Source organism: Mesoplodon mirus (genome assembly GCF_964341445.2).
Source record: "Mesoplodon mirus genome assembly, chromosome: 16".
In the NCBI taxonomy this organism is placed as follows: domain Eukaryota; kingdom Metazoa; phylum Chordata; class Mammalia; order Artiodactyla; family Ziphiidae; genus Mesoplodon; species Mesoplodon mirus.
Genome location: NC_138992.1, coordinates 30,923,035 through 30,943,035, shown reverse-complemented (window position 1 = coordinate 30,943,035; position 20,001 = coordinate 30,923,035). Strand labels below are relative to the sequence as shown.

General features: G+C 39.2%; 1 pseudogene across 1 annotated transcript in view; it reads right to left on the bottom strand.

Moving 5' to 3' along the window:
- LOC309791981 (integrator complex subunit 10-like) overlaps window positions 1-20,001 on the bottom strand; it is a 159,468-nt pseudogene that overhangs the window by 25,401 nt on the left and 114,066 nt on the right. The gene's annotated exons all lie outside the window — the stretch shown is intronic.

Sequence of the window (20,001 nt, the reverse complement as noted above, 5' to 3'; positions counted from 1 at the left end):
ACAACTTTTATTTCCTTCCAGAAGGAAGCAAATTGTTCAATATCTGTGTAGATCTCTGTTATGAAAAGGGTCAGAGGTGAGTACACTTAAAACATGATAAAGAAATAAAGGTTATAATATTAATTTGTTTTATATATTACAGGGCAAAGTATTTGGTCAGGAGAATATATGCCACATCTATAATTAAGTCTCTGGGTAGTCAGATAGGAAAAGATATAACTGAAAAATGTTTTCCTAATAGTCAACCTAAGGCTGTGTAATCAGAATACCATACTTTCTGTTTAACAGGATGCTAGAAACCAGATACTATGAATAGTTTCTTAGGAAGGATATTTAATTACATAGGAAAATTTTCCAAAAAAAAAAAAAAAAAAAAAAGCACATCCCAGTATCTTCCCGTCCCTACAAAAAAGGAAAACGGGCATGATCTAGGGGAAAGCACATCAAGCATTTAAATTTGACTCTTCATTTACCTCTTTGCCAAGGCATTCATTGAATAGCGGAATTTAAGTATCTCCACCGGCAGAAATGTTTCAATACTCTTCAAGCTATGCCAACAGGATTTCTTAAGCTCTGTGTGAGTCCAGTGTGGTTCTTGATGCTATAAAACACAGTCCTCCTAAGGCTTATTTTCCTTTCTGTAGGGAATTGATCTAAGAATAGGGTAACAAACTTTATAATTTTGAACTGGTAATTCTGGCTGGGTCAGTATATTAGGGACTCTAGTCTATTTTGCCTGTACTTATTGCATAGTACAATAAATACATAGTACAAGTTCTTAATTTGGTTGACACCATTAGTTAGATGAGGGCTTCCAGACGACTCCTCAGAACAGAGCAGCCAGAGGTCAAGGAGGATTGAAAGGAATAATTTAATTGAAAATTGGCAGTAAAAATATTGTCAGCCAAAAGAAGGAAGTAGATCAATTAAATAGAAGAGGGCATTCACCATTCTCAGCCATAGTAAACCAGTTGAATTAATAGTATATATTCCTTTTTATACAATGCAGTTTTACCTTTGAAATCACAATGTGAAAGTTGCTTTGCTTCCTACAGTATCCTTAATTTTCAAAGTATATTAACAGTTTTTTGTGTTTTTAAAAAAAAATTTGGACAGAAGTCCACTGTGGCAGATATACCCTAAGGTGACTCTTCTCAAGTTGTACCCTTGTATAATTCCTTTCCCGCGAGTACAGGTAAAAACTTCACTTACTTCTAATAGAATGTGACAAAGGTGATGGGATGTTACTTCTCTGACTGAGTTAATTTTAGTAGACTGAAGTGAGAGAGATTCCCCAGATAGCATTAAAGAAGTAAATGGCCATGTTGTAAGTTACTGACTTGATAGGGCCACCTGGCAGGGAACGGCAGACAGCACGTAGGGCCTGAGAGCATCCTCCAGAAGACAGCCAGGAAGAAGATAGGGCCCTCAGTCAACAAGCCACAGGGAATATATTTTGTCAACAGCCTGAATTGAGCTTCTCCAGTCCTTCAGATAAGAACACCTAGTCAACACCTTCATTTCAGCTTTGTGAGATCCTGAGCAAAGGGACCAACTCAGCGCTGCCCAGACTCCTGACCCACAGTAACTGTGAGATAATGAATGTGTATTGTTTTAAGCCACTAAATCCATGGTAATTTGTTATGTAGGGATTTGTACACAAAATAGTGGCAAATAGTGAATGAGATACAATAACTTTTTTTTTTTTTTTTTTGCGGTACGCGGGCCTCTCACTGTTGTGGCCTCTCCCGTTGCAGAGCACAGGCTCCGGACGCGCAGGCTCAGCAGCCATGGCTCACGGGCCCAGCTGCTCCACGGCATGTGGGATCCTCCCAGACCAGGGCACGAACCCGTGTCCCCTGAATCGGCAGGCGGACTCTCAACCACTGCACCACCAGGGAAGCCTGAGATACACTAACTTTAATTCAAAGCCATTCTTACACAAAAACTGCTGTTCAAATAACGCAAGGTTGCAACTTCATCATTTTCTCCTCCCTGCAAAGTTCCACTTCTTTCCCTTTATTCATAATATATAAGTCAAAAAATGAGCAGTGTTGCTATTTTAATGACTTCTATCATATAAAATGATACACAGAGCAATTATGAAACCGGGTATACAGATTGTCATACACACACAAAAATAAAATTGTTCAAATGTCTATATCAAGAATTATTTGCTTAAAAAAAACTTCTCAAAGTGATTGGCATCTGGTTAGACAGAAAAACAGCATACAATTTTAAATATTCTTAAGAAAATCAAGTTTGTGTGCTTTCTCCATGGAAAGGCAATTTAGGACCATATTGTGGAGGGCCTTGAATGCCTTGATGAGGAATTTGAAGTTTATCTGAGAGTGAATTGAGAATCTCAGAGTTGTAACTGGCTTTACTTGTTAGCAACATGTTGGAATGGATGACAGAAAGAGCACATGTAGAAAGGTCCTTGCCATTCTGTTACCTACGCATTATATATGTAGGGCCCTGGGCCAAATGCTGGGACTCAAAAAGATATAATACATAGTCCCTGCCTTCAAGGAACCTAGAATCTCATAGGAGGAGGCTCCATATATTAAAGAATAAGTAATAATGTAAGATATAATCCAAGAACTGAAAGAATTAGATTCAAGTTCAGTAAAAGGCTAGACAGCAGGAAAAGAATTCAAATAAGGCAATTGTTTATAGAAGAAGGGACTTAGCAAGACCAACAAAATAGAGTAAGCTTCAGTAAGAAGGCTGGGGAGATTATTCTAGGCTGAGGTCATCCAATCTGAAGGTGGGACATGAGGGGTGAATAAGCTTGGCTGAAATTGAGAGCCGTCAGAGGGAAGAGTAAGAATCTAATTTCCACGAAGACAAGGATTTGGTCTATTTTGCTAATTCTTCTTTTCTTGGTACCATGAACAGAGGTTGGCACTCAATAAATAATTGGGGAAGGAAGGAAGGAAGGAAGGGAGGGAAGGAGGGAGGGAGGGAAGGAGGGATGGAGGGAGGGAGGAAGAGAGGGAGGAAGGAAGGGAGAAAAGAAAGAAGGAAAGGAGCTTCTCTAAATATAGGAACTGTATACAAATAGGTGGGGCAGTTATGAGTATGACAAATGTCTGCTGGGCAGTAGACTGGAAATCAAAGCACAAGTTAAATGTCTAACATAGTAATTCAGGAAGGATAACCTGACAGTATGATGCTGGATATGCTTGTGTGATCAGATACAGGAGCCCAGTTGAGGATCCCAGTTAGATAATTATTTAGTTATCTCAGGCATTACAAATCAGGCTTGTGTTAAAGTGTTGGCCATGGGAATTTTAAGGGTGTGATGAGAAAAGGGGATATTGATGGCATGACAATGTAGAGAAGAAAAAGAAGGGGGAGGAGTGGTGACACCATGGCTTTTAGACTCAGAATGATCATGCTATAAACTGAAATAAGAATGTTAAACAAAGGAGAGTTTGGGATGGGAAAGACCTCATTTGGGCTCCATTGTAAACATGAGGGCAGAGATTTTGCTTTTCCTTTTGAATTTCATGAATCTCGCACAGAGGTGGCAGAGGGTAGGTTCTTATTTTTTTTTTTTTTTTTTTTTGCAGTATGCGGGCCTCTCACTGTTGTGGCCTCTCCTGTTGCGGAGCACAGGTTCCAGATGCGCAGGCTCAGTGGCCATGGCTCACGGGCCCAGCCGCTCCACGGCATGTGGGATCTTCCCGGACCGGGGCACGAACACGTGTCCCCTGCATCGGCAGGTGGACTCCCAACCACTGCGCCACCAGGGAAGCCCAAGGGTAGGTACTTGATAAACCCCTAATCACCTACCTAAATGGCAGGATACGAGGAAGCTGGAGAGCAGTGGAGGGAACAGCATTGAAAATAACAATCATTCATGTGGGTCCATAAAACCTGGAGATTCTGGGATATCTTTTTGGGGAGAAAAGCAAATGGCCAAGGAATGAATCTTAGGAGAGATAGATAGGAATAGGAACAGCAAGAGAAGCCGACAAAATAGACACATAAGGATGAGATGAAAGAAGCAGAGGGAGAAGTTGAAATGAGCCATTTTATACAGTCTTTATACCTAAGAAAAGAAAACATTTCAACGGTAAGAGTAAGGCAACAGTTGCTCATGCTGCTGTCAATCAGAGAATAGACTTGAGAAATATACATCAGTGACTCTAAGCTATTTTTAAAGTCTTCTTTAATTTAAACAAAACCTACTAATGTCATTGGAAATATGTAAAATCAGAAAAAAAAATCTCAAGGTAAAACACACACACACACACAGAGCATGGTAGAACAAGACTTCCACTTAATGAGCCTTAAGCCTTAAAAATGTTTTTCCCATGTAACCTCCCCATCCATTAGCCCCAGAAGCACTTCAAGACCTGGTTTAAATATACCATCTCCACAATCACTTCAACAGGATGACTCTGAACCCTGATACGGAGAAAGTGCTGCTTTTTAACTCCCATAGTATTTGTGACAAAATACGAGTTTTTGAAATCTTGTTTACTAAGTGAGCATCCCTGGTTCAGGTGGCTAGATTAGAGAAGAGATTGTCCATAGAAGAACCAGAGAATAAAGATGCCAAATTCTTTATTTGATTCCGATGTGAGACAAGAGAAATTTGAAACCACAGAGTCAGAATTGGTTTTTTGTCCCTGTCCCCCTTAAATATTCCAGATCAGCTAAAGACTCCACTAGCTAGGGAATAGAAGATGAAAGGAAAGGAAGGAAGAACTGATGTGTTGCCTATTTCTGTGATCCCAGATGTATTTGAGAAAAATCAGTGAGGAGAGGTCTCACTAATCCTCCCTCTGGAGCTCTGGCGGCTCAACAGAAATATATTGAGACGTGACACAGAACAACAGGGCAGAGATGTCCGTGGAGTCTGGTAGAGCAGATGGGCACCCACTGACAGTGCCAGTGCTCCTGTGGCCTCAGGAAGATGGGCAAGAGAGCATCAGCCTTCTCTGTGCTTGTGAGAAAGGGTTCAGAAATTAGCTGAGATGGAGAAATAGAGAGAGTGTGCTGGAGCAAATGTGAGTGCCCCAGTGGGTGTGTGGAGGATCTCAGTGCCCAGCCAGGGCAGCTCAGAGCAGAGGAAGCCAAGTTGGGGGTTGCTCTAGAACGTGGCTATTTGTCAAAGGATTGCTCCTGTGGAAGAGGACGCACCTAAGTATTGGACCGGAGATGGAGGTCTGCATAGGACTGAGGTAGACCAAGTTTTGAGAGATAGACAGCAAAGTCTCCCAAGGTCTGTGTTCACAGAAATCACCAGAGCACAGCACCACTTTCAGGGGAAAGGTGGTGAGTTTGGGGAAAACTGAATGTAGGTGAATTTTAAAGCCCAAATGACTGAAAAGGCACTGAATTTGATGAACCTATTTGGAAATGACCAGATTAAGTTTTCTGTATCAGACACAAGAGGGACTCAAGTTCTGGAAAAATAAAGTTTAAGATATTTTTTGCAGATATGGGTTTGTTGATTGTGTGACTAGGAAATTTATACTCATCAAGCACTGATTAATCCCATCTACATAAAATCCCCTAAACCACCTTTTGTGTCTGGCACTGACCTGCAGTAATGTCACCAGTTCCTGCCTTAATGTTTGTATATTCACCAGAGGGCATTTCACTCATGTCCATGGAGTGCAGGTTAATAAGCTTTAGAATGGCCTAGACAACCGAACAGCCTAATGGCCCGAGGCTGTAGCCTCTCTTAAGGTTAGAGCCCATAGAAGGGACAAAGCCACCAAGGTTAGGTGAGGAATTTGGGAAGATCACCAAGTAACTTAGGGTCTTGGGAACAAGTTTCAGCAAAAATAAACAGTGCCAGGTACCTAGCAAGGACTGTGAATTAGACAGGTGGAAGTTTAGCAGGAACATTAAAAGAAGTTTCTAACAGGCAATCATTAGAGGTCCATTAGACAGGTGGCTTTTTTCCACATCAGGCATCTCTAACAGAGATCTTGTGTTCAGCTCTAATTTCATGGGAGAAACTTTGGACTTTGGGTAAACTTCCAGAGAAAGTCAGTTTTAAGGGTAGAGGGGAGTACAATAGACAAAAGTACTGGGGAATGTGTCGGGGTGTGTCAGACAACTGCCATCCGAAGACTAAGTAGCAAATCTAACTAACTAATGTTGAGTTATAGCTCCCTGCTTCCTTTATTTCCCCTGGATAAGAATAACGTTGGTCTTAATAGTTTGGTATATAGGCAAGTGTATATCTGGTAAATAAGGGGCCACAGTTCTGCGATGGTTGGTGGCCAAGTTCTAGCTCTCATCTGCAACAATTATCCTGGCCCAGCCCTTTGAATGCCATGAAACTTTGGCGGTGCTCTTCCAACATCGAGCCACCCTCGATGTTTTCTCCTGACTCTATCTTTACCACTCCCTATCGCAGCTCAAATTCTGCCACTTCACCCTCTTGTGGTCTAAGTTCTGCTCCCTTTCATGGTAGCTTCCCAGAGAGATTCAAGGAGCTCTAGGGTCTCTGGTAGTGTAGTATTTGGTGATCATGTTGCTAAAGAAAACTTTTGGACTGAGCAATATGCTGACATATATTTGAGAAAATGATGAAAACTGTAATATTTGGCCTAATTTAGCTTCAGAAGGAACCCCAAGACAAAATGGACACTCTAAGAGATTCATCAAATTTCTAGTCATGCCTTCTGTTCTATCAAGTTTGCACCTATTATCAGCGAGCCCCCAGAAACTAATGCCTGCTCTTTCTCAGCCCCTGAAGTCCCTAAAGGAATGTGGAGGAAGGCCCTGAATTTCCGTTTATGTAATAAGTTAAAAAAAAAAAAAAGTCTTCCTACTCTAGGTTCATTTTCCTAGCATCGTTGAGTGGTAGTAGCTTAAAAATTGTGTCTTGACTGTCAATTACAAATGAAGCTTAGCAAGAGCTTTTGTTTAAAAGTTGTGTATTCCAATGTTAATATAGTCCTTCCTGGAAAAGCAGTTGCCTTTTATGGATATTAAAAAGCAACTGAGTTTTATCAAAGATTCCTCTTTCATGTTCTTCAATTGCTAAGCTATATAAGTTAACCAAAAGATAACTAAGCATTAACCCAAGTTACCTTTTGTTTTTTATCTTCTTTTGAAATCCCATGAGTTTAGCTAAGTACATTAAATGAAACATAAATCTTTAGGTTGTTTTTATTAAGTCACATATTTGGAATATATATCCAAGGCTATTTGATCAATTGTAAAATATTAGCTGCTGCACTGAAGATTTATGACATGGGTTTTAACAAGTGAACAAACATTTCAGGAATACAGTGAAAATCATTGGCTGGGGCAGCATGGAAAAGTTATGATACTTGAGTTTAATAATATTCAGAGAGTTTTTACTCCACAGTATTTTCAGATAGGCATTGCAATTTACAATATTAAACATGAGCAAATTTGGAAAAGTTTAAAGATTTAAAAATAGTTTCCTTTTTCATTTTTTCCATTTTAATATTCTTGTGATGATTGCCTCTCAAATTAAGTAAATGTCTTTGGATGATTATTATTAAAAGCCCTAGGTTATACTGCCACAAAAAACATCCATGTGTAGATATACACATTCTACTCCTTTTATAGACCATAAATATAATCTCAGCTATTCCGTGTCCCAGTTTTACTTTGTTGTTTCCTGCTTCTGAGCTCTTTCTGACACTATTTTTTCTGCCTAGAAACTTCCATCCTTATCTCTCTGCCTATCAAAATCTCATTCATTTATAATTATTAACCTCCTACTATGTGCTGGACACTATGCTGAGTATCTTTCAAGGTATAGTTGTGTTGTTTTTTTTTTTTTTTTTTTTTTTTGGCTGTGTTGGGTCTTCATTGCTGTGCACAGGCTTTCTCTAGTTGCAGCAAGCAGAAGCTACTTTTTGTTGTGGTGCGTGGGCTTCTCATTGCGGTGGCTTCTCTTGTTGGGGAGCACGGGCTCTAGGTGTATGGGCTTCAGTAGTTGTGGCTTGCGGGCTCTAGAGCACAGGCTCAGTAATTGTGGCGCACAGGCTTAGTTGTTCTGCGGCATGTGGGATCTTCTCGGACCAGAACTTGAACCCATGTCCCCTGCATTGGCAGGTGGGTTCTTAACCACTGCGCCACAAGGGAAGTCCCCAAGGTATAGTTTAAAAGTCATTTAGTCTATAAAACTTTTCACAATTTTATCTCTTTTTTTTAAAAAACTCTGCATCTCTTTCTTCATTTTAATGGTAGCAACACTTCATCTCTGTTCAGTACATTAGGTATGACCTTATATGGTTGCTTGTTTTCCCCTTCTCCCAACTCTAGAATGTTGAATTACTGAGGGCAAAGTCTATTTTTTTTTATTGATCATTATAACTGATGTAGCATCTAGCTCTATGTCTGCATATAATAGCTGCTCAATAAACATTTGTTCAATTGACATATGAAATCCTCTAGCTATCAAGTCAGACACTGAGAGTACCAACCTAATCTATTTCAAACATTCAGTACTTAAGTTAGTTTCAACATTGCACAGTGCTACTAAAAGGTCTAACAACTCACTTTGTGCTCAGCTTTCAAAATTAAGTTTCTTAGCAAAGTGATCCGGGCATTTTATTTATGTAATGATTCTATGGAAAAGAGAAACATTATTAATGGATATTTTCATTTTCTTTTTGGAAAAAGAAGTTAGGGCCTTTGGTAAGTTGTCTAGTGTATATGAGTCACACAACTACTAAGGTTAAAATCCTTTAACGCAACTAAGAAATTCTGTTATAACATTTTTAGATTCAGATTTATTTCAAGGAAGCCACTTTACAAGAAGCTTACTCTCCGAAGACAACGTTAACACCTTTCATGATTAGGGTTCCAGGTATTTGGTGTGTAACTCTTGCCTCCCTTCTTATACGGATGACAAAGCACACCAAAAGCAACCCACCTAACAAGATGGTAGTTTGATTATTTTATAGAAACAGTGTCTTTAACCATAGCAGCTCAGCCTCTGACTGCCTGGAACTTCAATAAATTGAAATAAGCCCCTTGACCCTAAAATGATAAGAATTAAAGAAGAGAGAGTTAAAATTCCAATGAAGGACAATCAACAGCATGTCAGAAAATGTTACGGAACCACAATTGGGTCAGCTTGCCTGTGTGCAGTAAAGCCAATCTACTGACACTGCGCTGTGGTGAAGGACAGTGCAGCATTTACTGTAAGGCGCCAAACAAGTAGTCAGGGACAGCTAGTGCTGAAAAAGCCTGAACTCCCCCATGGGGCTCAGGAAAGCACTGTTAAGGCCAGGTGAGGGAGGGGAGTTGCACGATAGTAACCAGCTCATGCCCAATTCTCTGACTTGTTGATGGTTAGGTAACAGGGCGGCATCACAGGGGTTAACATTATGAATCCTCAGGCTCTAGGAGGTCTGGGGGCTACATGCTCATGGTCATCAGGTAGTTAACACCTTCCATTTGGTGGGAGTTTTCACATCTGTAAAACAACTCAGGAAATGTGCATCAGATGCTACTATCTAGGTACTTCAGAGACGAACTAAAGCAAAGGATATGGGGGAGGGGTCTGTCCCAAGAAGGCCCCATAGGGTACTGCTCGGTTACAAAAAAATGTGAGGGATTTTAGAGAAATCTGACAAATAATTCCTGAGCACCTACTCCCATATACTCAGGAATATAGGTAAAAAATGAATGTTCAAAATTTCTAAAAGATACAACCTGTTTAGTAGAAAGTTTACATTTAGAAAGATTTTAAGTAAGGAGGCTTTATAGGTCATGAATGGAAATGTTTGAAAATTGCTAGTCTATGAGAAAGTACAAATTATCAGCGTTTTGTGTATGGATTTAACCTTGCCAACAAGATATTTTGAGTAATTCTCCTCCAACATTGCCTCAGCATGCCTGTATAGTAGAAAGTGGCCTGAGACTTTCTCTTTTCCTCTGAGAATAGTCAAGCATCTTCTGTCACTGGTGACAGACATGATCTCTCCAGGCATGAAGGCAGTTCATTGGCTGCCTATGATCCACACATCTGTCTCTGTTATGGCCATTGGATTGTGCTACTTAATCCTGTCTGAGTGGCTTCCCAGGAAGAGAAAACAATCTCTTTGTTCTAATAGCCCTGAAAAGACAATATCCCCTTATTGATAGGACAAAAGGCTAGAACCTTTCCAAAGTGAGGGGTGTCAGACAGAGACTTATGGGCAAAATCTGTCCTAGGTGGAGTCCATTTTCTCCCACATGAAGATGCAATTTCAAGAAATTACTTATAAAGATTACTTATAAAATACCTCCTTGGGTATTTCAGAACCATTTACTATGCAAGCATTTGAGTCTAAAGACTGAGCATGATGTTTCCTAGGGGGGCAATTATCATGTGTTTCCAGTGTTCACTACAGCAAAGAAAATGAGGGACCCAGATTACAATCTGAATTTACTTCCCCGGGTAAGTAACTGTAGTTCCACATAGTTTATAGATTTTTCATCCTGTCTTATATTTTAGGGCAGAATTTTGGTTTGTTAATAACATTCTATAGCTGGAGGCCTGTTTTGGAATGAAGTTAAATAAATACTGGGGGGTGTAAAGGCCTCTCAACATCTAGAACTTGAATTAATTCATACCATGAATCTATGAAGTGAGATAGAAAACTTTAATATATATATATATATATATATATATATATAAATATTTATATATCTTTGGCATATTTCCAGATTTGAGATCAATATAGTTTAAGAAGAAGAAAACACATTTTATATTTGCTAATGTGACAAGAGTAATCATTTGAAACATAGTGTCTAGAATAGTGCTTGGTATGTGATAGGTAACTGATGAATATTTGTTCAATGAATATAAAAAGACTGTTTTTTTCTCCCTTACCTCTCCAACCTGGCCATCATTTCCCTCTTTTCTAAGACATAGGTCTATCATTAGACTCAGGAGATAGCTATTAGAATTGAAACTTGAAACAATAGCAAGAGGCCATTTTCTCCTAATAGGTTCAAATGTGTGATGGTTCATTATATGTGTCAATTTATCTGGGCCATAGGGCCCAGACATTTGGTAAAACATTATTCTGGATGTTTTTGTGGGGGTGTTTTTGGATGAGATACACATTAAATCAGTGGATATAAGTAAAGCAGATTGTCCTCCATAGTGTGGGTGGGCCTCATTCAATCAGTTGAAGGCCTGAATAGAGTCAAAGGTTGACCTCTCCCAAGCAAAAGAAAATTATTCATCAGATGGCTTTCAGACTTCATCTGCAGCATCAGCATTTCCTGATTCCACAGTACACTGCCTTTGGGCTTGAACTGCAATTCTCCCGAGTGGCCAGGCTGCTGGTCTCCACCATTAAATTATGAACTAGCCAAGCTTTCACAGTCACATGTGCCAATTCCTTAAAATAAATCCCAGTGTATATGCACATCCTATTTCTTCTTTTTCTCTGGAGAATCTTAACTAATACAAAAGGTAACAGATTCAAGGGTGAGATTAAAAGGTTTAGGAAGCAGTAAGAATGATCAAAATCAGATGTAGTCTGTGTCCGCACACCTTCTATCCAAACTCATTATAGGCCCTCTGAGTTTTGGAGGAGAGGAGAGAGAAAAGATAGACTGAATGCAATAGAGTTAGTGTGGGAGGATCTGCATCCTGCTGCTGTCTGTTGATGTAGACTTTTTCCCCTGTACCATGTGGGAAGAATTATAGACACATCAATCCTCGTCTGAGAGGACAGAGGACCTATTTCACATGCTTTATGATGCCCAGAGAGAAGGCAACCACAGTATAATTACATATATCATATAATAGAACTGATAGAATTAAGAGTCTGGGAGGAAGAAGGCAAGACACAGCCTTGAATTTCCCAGAGGTATGGAAGGCATTCCAAAATTTCTTGGGCATCCAAGCATGAAAGTTGAATGAAAGAGAAAGCAAATGTGTACAGGAGGTTCTAATGCCAGTTCTGGCCTCTTCAGAAAAGCACGGTGAGAATAATTATCAAACGGAGTCAGTTAAAGATTTGGCCATACCTCTCCAAATGGCAGAGCCTCCAAAGTGGGTGTCAGTTGAATTGGTATTCAAAAGCTGCATGGATCCGATGAGCAAGACTGTCCACCACCTGCGCCAAAGAGCCAGCAAAAGAGTGAGGACAGCCCAATAGCATCTTGTCAGCATCCCTGACTGTCTTTCAAGAATGGTGCTTGCTTGTGTCCCGTGGTTGTGCTCAGTTCCTTACATGAACTACTCTGAATGGACAACATCTTTCATTGGTCTCAGACCAGTGTTCAAGGTTCTGGACAATAAGGGAGGTGATGGGAATAAGAGGGGGATATCCCCTCACACCTGGGCAAACTAGGGAGAGAAGGAACCAGATGAAGCTATTCTAGTGAACAAAGAAAGTATCAGAACACATCCCTTGCTCAAGAAGGAATTCTGATAAAACTAAAACCTCACGTGACCAAAATGTGGGCACTCCTGGATGCAAATAGCTAAAGCAGTTGAAGGAACAGTCTGCTTTTCTTCAGAGAAGTGACCCCTTCAGCATAGCTTCAATACTGTTCGATAGCACATAACTCAATTTCTAATTATATTATTAGATTATTATTATGAGCTGGGAAAATCATTCAACTATTTTATACTTGAGCATCACCTATCTCACAATCAAATAATTCCTCTTGGAGAGCTTCAAACTTTGAAAATATATCTTTTCTCTCCCATTAATTTTGTTTTAGCAGGGGAGAAGGGACTTGAAGCTTTTAAGCTACTTCCTCATTTTTTGATTATTTGCTGATCCAGAATCTTTTTGAACACAGATAGGGGTGTACAACACAAAATATTGTATTACATTTTGTTCACAGTATTTTTCACATGCAGAAAGATGGTTCTCATTTCCAAGTCATTTTAAAAGTCATGTATTTAAATAGACTAAGGTCACAAAAGTAAAGTGCTACAACCTTGGGGAGGACTGAAATTTTAGACATGTGCTGGTGTGTAAGTGGTGCAGTAGCTGTGTGGGCAAAAGTTAATGGGGCTTCCTTTCCTGGTCACATATTTAGAAGCCCCGGGTAAACTTAGGCTTATATTGGGTCTGATATAGTGGGCCAATCAACTATTTTGTTTAGAGCAGCAGTTTTCAAACTTATTTGAAAGAGAAGTCATTTTTGGAAAACAAACTGCAAATTCTTGGAAAATCTCCACTTTTATTGTATATATGTATATATATAATAATAATATATAATAAAAGTGGAAATTGTTTGCTTGAAGAGCAGTGAGAAGCCTAGCATCTGCTGTGATCTGCTTTCTCTGATGGTCCTTGAGGCATCTCAGGGAACTCAGGGTTCTAACAGGACCAATGACAGTGGAGGTGCTTGGAGATTAGGACTCAATGGGAAACTCCATAGGGGGAAAAATGGCTCTGCTGAATTTTCTGTCTGGTGCTGGGACACAGGTTTATAGTAACATAATTGGTATCCCGAATATAATAACCCAAGTCTCCAGAAAACAATGGTCAAGTTTTATAGAATCATTTTTGTTTGAAGGTGATTTACCCCTTCCTTGCCTTAAAAGATCTCCCTAATGCAGTATACACCAGTGGGGTTGTGTACTTATAGAGTAAAAAGGACAAGATATTTTTCACTAGACACTGTGCCTTACCCTGCCCTCTGATGTATTCTCCAGAAAGCAAACTTGAGTGTTACATTGTGTCCCTTAAGTTTTCCCTGAACATCAAAGTTCCATATGGAGAATCTTTACCCAGTGTGGTATTTGCTTTGCATCAGTCTGGGGAATTTTCAGTGTTTACATTTGTACCATTTAACCATACTAGAAAAAAAAAAAGAATTCCTCTTCTGTTAAAATGCATTGCTTTAAGTACGGCAACAGAATGATCACAGTCAAATTGTTTTATAACTTGTAATACACCATTTGGGAATCAGAAACCCACTGTTAATAAATTGTGTACAACCATCCTTCTCTGGAGATGCAGTAACCCTTTGGAGTTAATGTACACTACAGTCCTTCCTGTTTTAACTAAGCTGTACATTAAGAAGATAGGTTAGGTTAGTATTTAGTGATGAATTAGGTGTGTTGATTAGTAATCTGAAATCTGTATGAGTCTTCTATGTATTTTTCGTTAATGCTGTGGCTAAAATGTATTCCACAGATAAAAGTCATAAGACTTGAAAGAAAAGTGAAGACTGATAGCCTTCGTAGGTGAGGACTAGGCCATTAGTATGTTGCTTAGCAGCCTAGTAAACCCTTGATTTGCTTTTTGATTATTATTAGCTTATAGGGTGATATTTGAAAAACTGACATGTAGGATGGGATGTCTATTAGTAATAATAATATATAAGTACTGTGTAGTTACATTTTTACAAAGATTTAGACACATCCAACGTTATTAGAAGTTGAGAATCTTCAAGAACTTCTTCAGTAAACCTTGACACAATTAGACCTTCAGACTTTTCATTAACCAATCACAGAACAGAGTTATAAAACTGGACTATAACCTTAACCATCCCTGTGCTAAATATAGACTATCACCTGACATAAGTAAAAACCCATGCTTCTTTTCATTAATTCAGTAAGGGAGTGCTGTGTAGACAGAATGACATACTACAAAATTTATGAAAGTGATGACGCTAAGTCCCATGTATATTAAAGCAAACAATAAAAGGAGCAGAAAACAAATACTAGGGAAATTTTGGGTTGTGAGTGACCAGACTGCTCTCAAAGAATCTTGTCACTCAGTACTGGGGTGACTTTGGATCTGAAGGTAGGACAGGACCTGGAAAACAAGAGAGGGTTATCTGCTTATTGACGAGGAGAACTTAGCCAGCTTACGTGAAACTAAATGAAGCTGATTCCGGCAACTTTCTTCTGTGCTTCACCTTGATGATCTTTGTGTCCCTGACCCCTGAGGAGTCCCTCATATTTACAGTAAAGAAGCCTTATAATCTGGAGTCAACTGGGAAATAAGCTAGTAATATGACAGATTTGGGAGGTAAAAGTCAAACTGGGAACACTCTCATCCTAGAGATTACGAACATGACAGAAAGGGAGAAAGCCAAAATTATATTATAATGAATGTAAAATAACATTCATTTGATACTTACAGTTTGCAAGGTTCTTTCATATATAAGGTTTCACTGGGACCTTTCCTGAGTATAATATTACCGTTGTCATTATTTGTCTCCTTATTAAATAGAAGAGGAAACTGAGGCTGTGGTTTAGAGATTTGTCCGAGGATGATTATGAGTTCAGCTTTGTGTACCCAGCATAGCACGTGACACGTAGAAGACCCTAAAAAAGTGTTTATTAAAGAATGAATATGGTTGAAGCTTGTAAGTTCTGGAACTATACCCAATTATTTTTGTATTATGTAAGGCTCTTTTGGTTGCAATTAACAGAAATAAACAAAATGTAGAGGTATTATTATAAGTATATAGAACCTAAGGTTGTGAAAGTTGTTCAGGTCTTAAAAAATGAAAATGAAAACTGGAAGGCATTGGTAAACTAAGACAGTACTTCTCTCTCTCTTTTTTTTTCTGTGTGTTTGCTTCATTTTTTATAATCTCATTCTTCAGACCAGCTTTCTCTGCTCTTCAGGCCTATGGTGGAAAACACAGCTTCCCACTTTTGGTAAAACACACATTCCCACTTTTGGAGTAATCAACCAAGAGAAGAGATAATGCCCTACAAACACGGTTACTAGAATCTCACCCCTTTGGTCATGTAGTAGGGAGTAATTCAAGAGAACAAAAGAAGGTATTCATTTATATGCCAGGCAAACATGCCAAAGCTGCCCATTACAATTTCTTTTACCAAATCCTGTGTCCACTCAGCTTTTCTGTTTTGCATTAGTGCCACTACGAGGAATTTTTAAAAAATACAGTATTCTTTGTAATTTTCTCTCCTACATGACTTCAAGTAGAGAGAAAAGCCCTTAATAATTCACTGCCTTGGTATTTTTGCAGAGCAGAAAATAGAAGTTACCAGGAATGTCTTTGTAGAAATCTGACTTCTTTCTTGGGATTATGCTGCCCATACTGGAGGTGGAGGGGACTGAACAGCTTTAAAAGAAGCCAAAGTAGAAATAGCGATTGTACTATAATTTTTTTTTTTTTTTTGCGGTACGCAGGCCTCTCACTGCTGTGGCCTCTCCCGTTGCGGAGCACAGGCTCCGGACGCGCAGGCTCAGCGGTCATGGCTCACGGGCCCAGCCGCTCCGCGGCATGTGGGATCTTCCCGAACCGGGGCACGAACCCGCGTCCCCTGCGTCGGCAGGCGGACTCTCAACCACTGCGCCGCCAGGGGAGCCCTGTACTATAATATTGCTCTGCAAACTACATTTCCTAGTCTTCTTTGCCAGTTGGCACTTAAGCTGAGTCAGACATAAAGGATAAAACTGAACTATGCAGGTAAAAGAAGAGGATGATGTGTACTCAGGCTTCAGAATGAATCTTACCAAACAGCTTTCTTCCCTACAACTGAGTGGTGGGTAACACATGTCCATAAAATGCCTTTTACCACTTTTTTTCACCAAATGCTCTTCAGCATAACCTCCATGCTTAAGAATATGGATTCCCAAATACAAAGGTACCTCTAGAAACAAAATGCCACTCCCTCTTATATTGTATATTTTTCAATTAATTACTAGTTTAAGTAAAATTAAGCAATTATTATAGTTCACATTAACCTTGTGTTAGCAGAATAGCTTAGTGATTAAAACAAGATTTAGGTGTCAGACCTGAGTCGAAGCCTTACCCCACCACTTCCTTAGTGTGTGACCTCCCTAAGTTTCATTGTCTACGTCTTTTCAGGAAGGATAATGATAATATCTACCTCTCTGGGCTGTGGGGAGAATCAAAGAAGAAAATGTGTGCAAAACACCAGACATATAGCAAATACTCAAAGCATGTCAGCTATTGTCTGTAATGTTATTTTATTAATATTTCAAGTTCATTTTATTATTCATTCTCTGTAAAGTTGTTTTCATACAGATCAAAATACTTACTAATTTCCCTTGTAATTTCTTCTTTGACCTATGGGTTATTTAAAAATCTGTTGTTTAATTTGCAAATATTTGTGGATATCCAAATTTCCTTCTGTTGTTGAGTTCTGATTCCACCCCACTGTAGTCAGAGAACATACTTTGTATGATTTCAATCCTTTTAAATTTATTGACTTATTGTATGGCCTAGTCCATTCTTTATAAATTGATATAAGATATGTGAAATCTAAATATTGCTCCAGGGGCTTCCTTGGTGGCCCAGTGGTTAAGAATCCACCTGCCAATGCAGGGGACACGGGTTCGAGCCCTGGTCTGGGAAGGTCCCACATGTCGCCGAGCAATGAAGCCCGTGAGCCACAACTACTGAGCCTGCACGCCACAACTACTGAAGCCCACACGCCTAGAGCCCGTGTTTTGCAACAAGAGAAGACACCACAATGAGAAGCCCACGCACCGCAACGAAGAGTAGCCCCTGCTCGCTGCAACTAGAGAAAGCCCATGCGCAGCAACGAAGACCCAGTGCAGCCAAAAAAATAAATAAATTAAATAAATCAAAAACAAACAAATAAATAAATATATAACTATTGCTCCAAATCTCCTTTTCTGCATTATTCTCTTAAAAATGGACTTCTAGCCTAATATTACTGCATTTCCTTTAAGAAAATTTTGATCTGCATGATAGTAGTTTTAGAGTATAATCAGTGAGTTTTTCTCCTTTCCCCTCTGATCAGAGTCATCTTGGTCAGCTCAGCTAGACTGCTGCCAGAGCCATCCTTCCCTGTCTTCACAAGACAGGGCACTGAATCCATTGCCTGGAGCTCATTGTTCTCACACTATAAGCCATGGTCTGAGAACAAATTCTGAAATTCAGTACCATCCGCATGTCCAGCTGGTCCACTTTCTTCCTTTCCAAAGCCATGACCTTATACGGGGATTGGAGACAAACACACCACCTGTGCCCCAAGTCACTCAGCTTTTCTATTCAGGGCTGCAAGTGTCCACAAGAAAGAAAGCAGAGGCTTTTCCTGGCAGCGTGTGTACTACTACTGCATGATGCGGCAGAAGCTAATCATGGTTCTTGAAAAGTTATGTTAAGAAATAAGGGCTAGTTTGGCATGGATGTATTTGCCTAGTTTGTTTTATTTTATATATTGTAAGATCCAAATTTCCACATGCATTCAATAAAAATGTCACTGCCATCAACAAATTTAAACCAGATGAAAATAAGTATTGAGCATATGGTTATTCAATGTTAGTAAATACCAGTTTCCATATATTTACAGGGGAAGATGGTCTGTTATGTGTACACTTTATACCTGTAACTTTTGTATTGACATTTTGCTTTTCAATGTGGAGTCGATAAAAATAAGTCTAGTGACAAAGAATCAAACAGTAAATAAGTAAATAAAGGAGACATCATAGAAAATTGGTTAAAATCATTGCCTCTGAATCTGGAAAGATCTGCATGTCAATTTACTTCTCTGAGGTTTAATTTTCCTCATCTGTAAAATATAGGTAATAATTGTACCTGCTCACCAGTCAGGGTTTTTGTTGCAAATTTAGGCAAAAAAGCAATATATTTGTAGGAGAGTTCATAAAATTCATGAGAAATATGTAGAATTGAGCTCAGAAATTGGGCTGGAGCCACGTTATGCTGGAGGAGAAACATGACTAAGTCCTCTGTGGGAGTAGTCTGGTCAGGGTGGCCCTTGAACCCTTTGCGTGAGTTCTAGGATGAGTGGCTTTTTTGATCACACACTCCCAACCTGGAGTTCCAGGCAGGAGAATCCAGATGGCTGAGGCTTGGTTGCATGGTCATGCCGAGATGTGTCAGGGAAAGTAAGTACCTGGTCTATTCAATTCATACAATACCCTCATGCATAGATACAACGGGCAGACAAACAAACGAACAAACAGGCAACCAAATAATGGGCAAATAGACCACACATAATTTTTGTGGGTATTAATTACTATAATATATTGCAAAGTGCTTAACACAGTACCTGGTAGATACTGGGTATTAGTTCTAATTGGTCTTTCTGTCTCTTGTTTTCTCTGAGAAGCAAAACCACTAGGAGTCATATATAATAAGGTTCCATACATTCAACAGAGAGGAAAGAAAACTACAAAGCCCCAAAACAACTGCATTTGTATTTTGTTAAAAAAAAACCCAACTATCTGAGTACACTTACACTGGGTATAATTGCTGCACTGAGAATGTTTCCTTAAATAAGCATTTAGTAATATAAAAGTTAAATTATCCAAGGATAATAAAGGTGTTTGACTTTCTTAAGCAGGTAAAGAAAACACGTTTTCTCCCTCACTGACTTTTTTGGTGGATTTAAACTAGAACCCGAGTGCTTAAGAACAGGAAAAATAGAAGCATCTGAGAGATTTGTGTTAAGATAGTGGATCCCACCCTCCCTTTTTTTTTGCTATAAGGTGACTGGTTTGGGATACACTGTCTAGAAATTACAGTGTTTCTTGGGGCAAGGTACATTCTTCAAGATTTGAAATGATGGGACTTCCCTGGTGAACCAGTGGTTAAGGCTCCGCATTTCCAATGCAGGGGGCACAGGTTCGATCCCTGGTCGGGGAACTAAGATCCCACATGCCACATGGTGCAGCCAAATAAAAAAATAAATAAATAAATAAAGTTTAAATGCCCAAATCAATGGCTTAAAACAAACGAACAAACAAAAACAAAACAACAACAAAAAGATTTGAAATGTTATCCTAATAAAATATCTGTACAAAATATGCATCACAACATGGTTTACAATAGTAAAAATTGAAAGAATGTAAATGACCATAAACTGCACTTGTTTCCCACTAGAACAATGGAATACCATGCAACCAAAGTATCATTTTTGCTCTATTTCCAAAAAATATTGCTCCTTCTAAGATTACCAATGTCCTCCATATTTATTATGTCCAAAGGCTAATTTTTTTTTAGTCCTTATCCTACTGTGGAAAGTCAGTGCCCTGGGTAAGAGATTCTTTTTTTTTTTTGCGGTACGCGGGCCTCTCA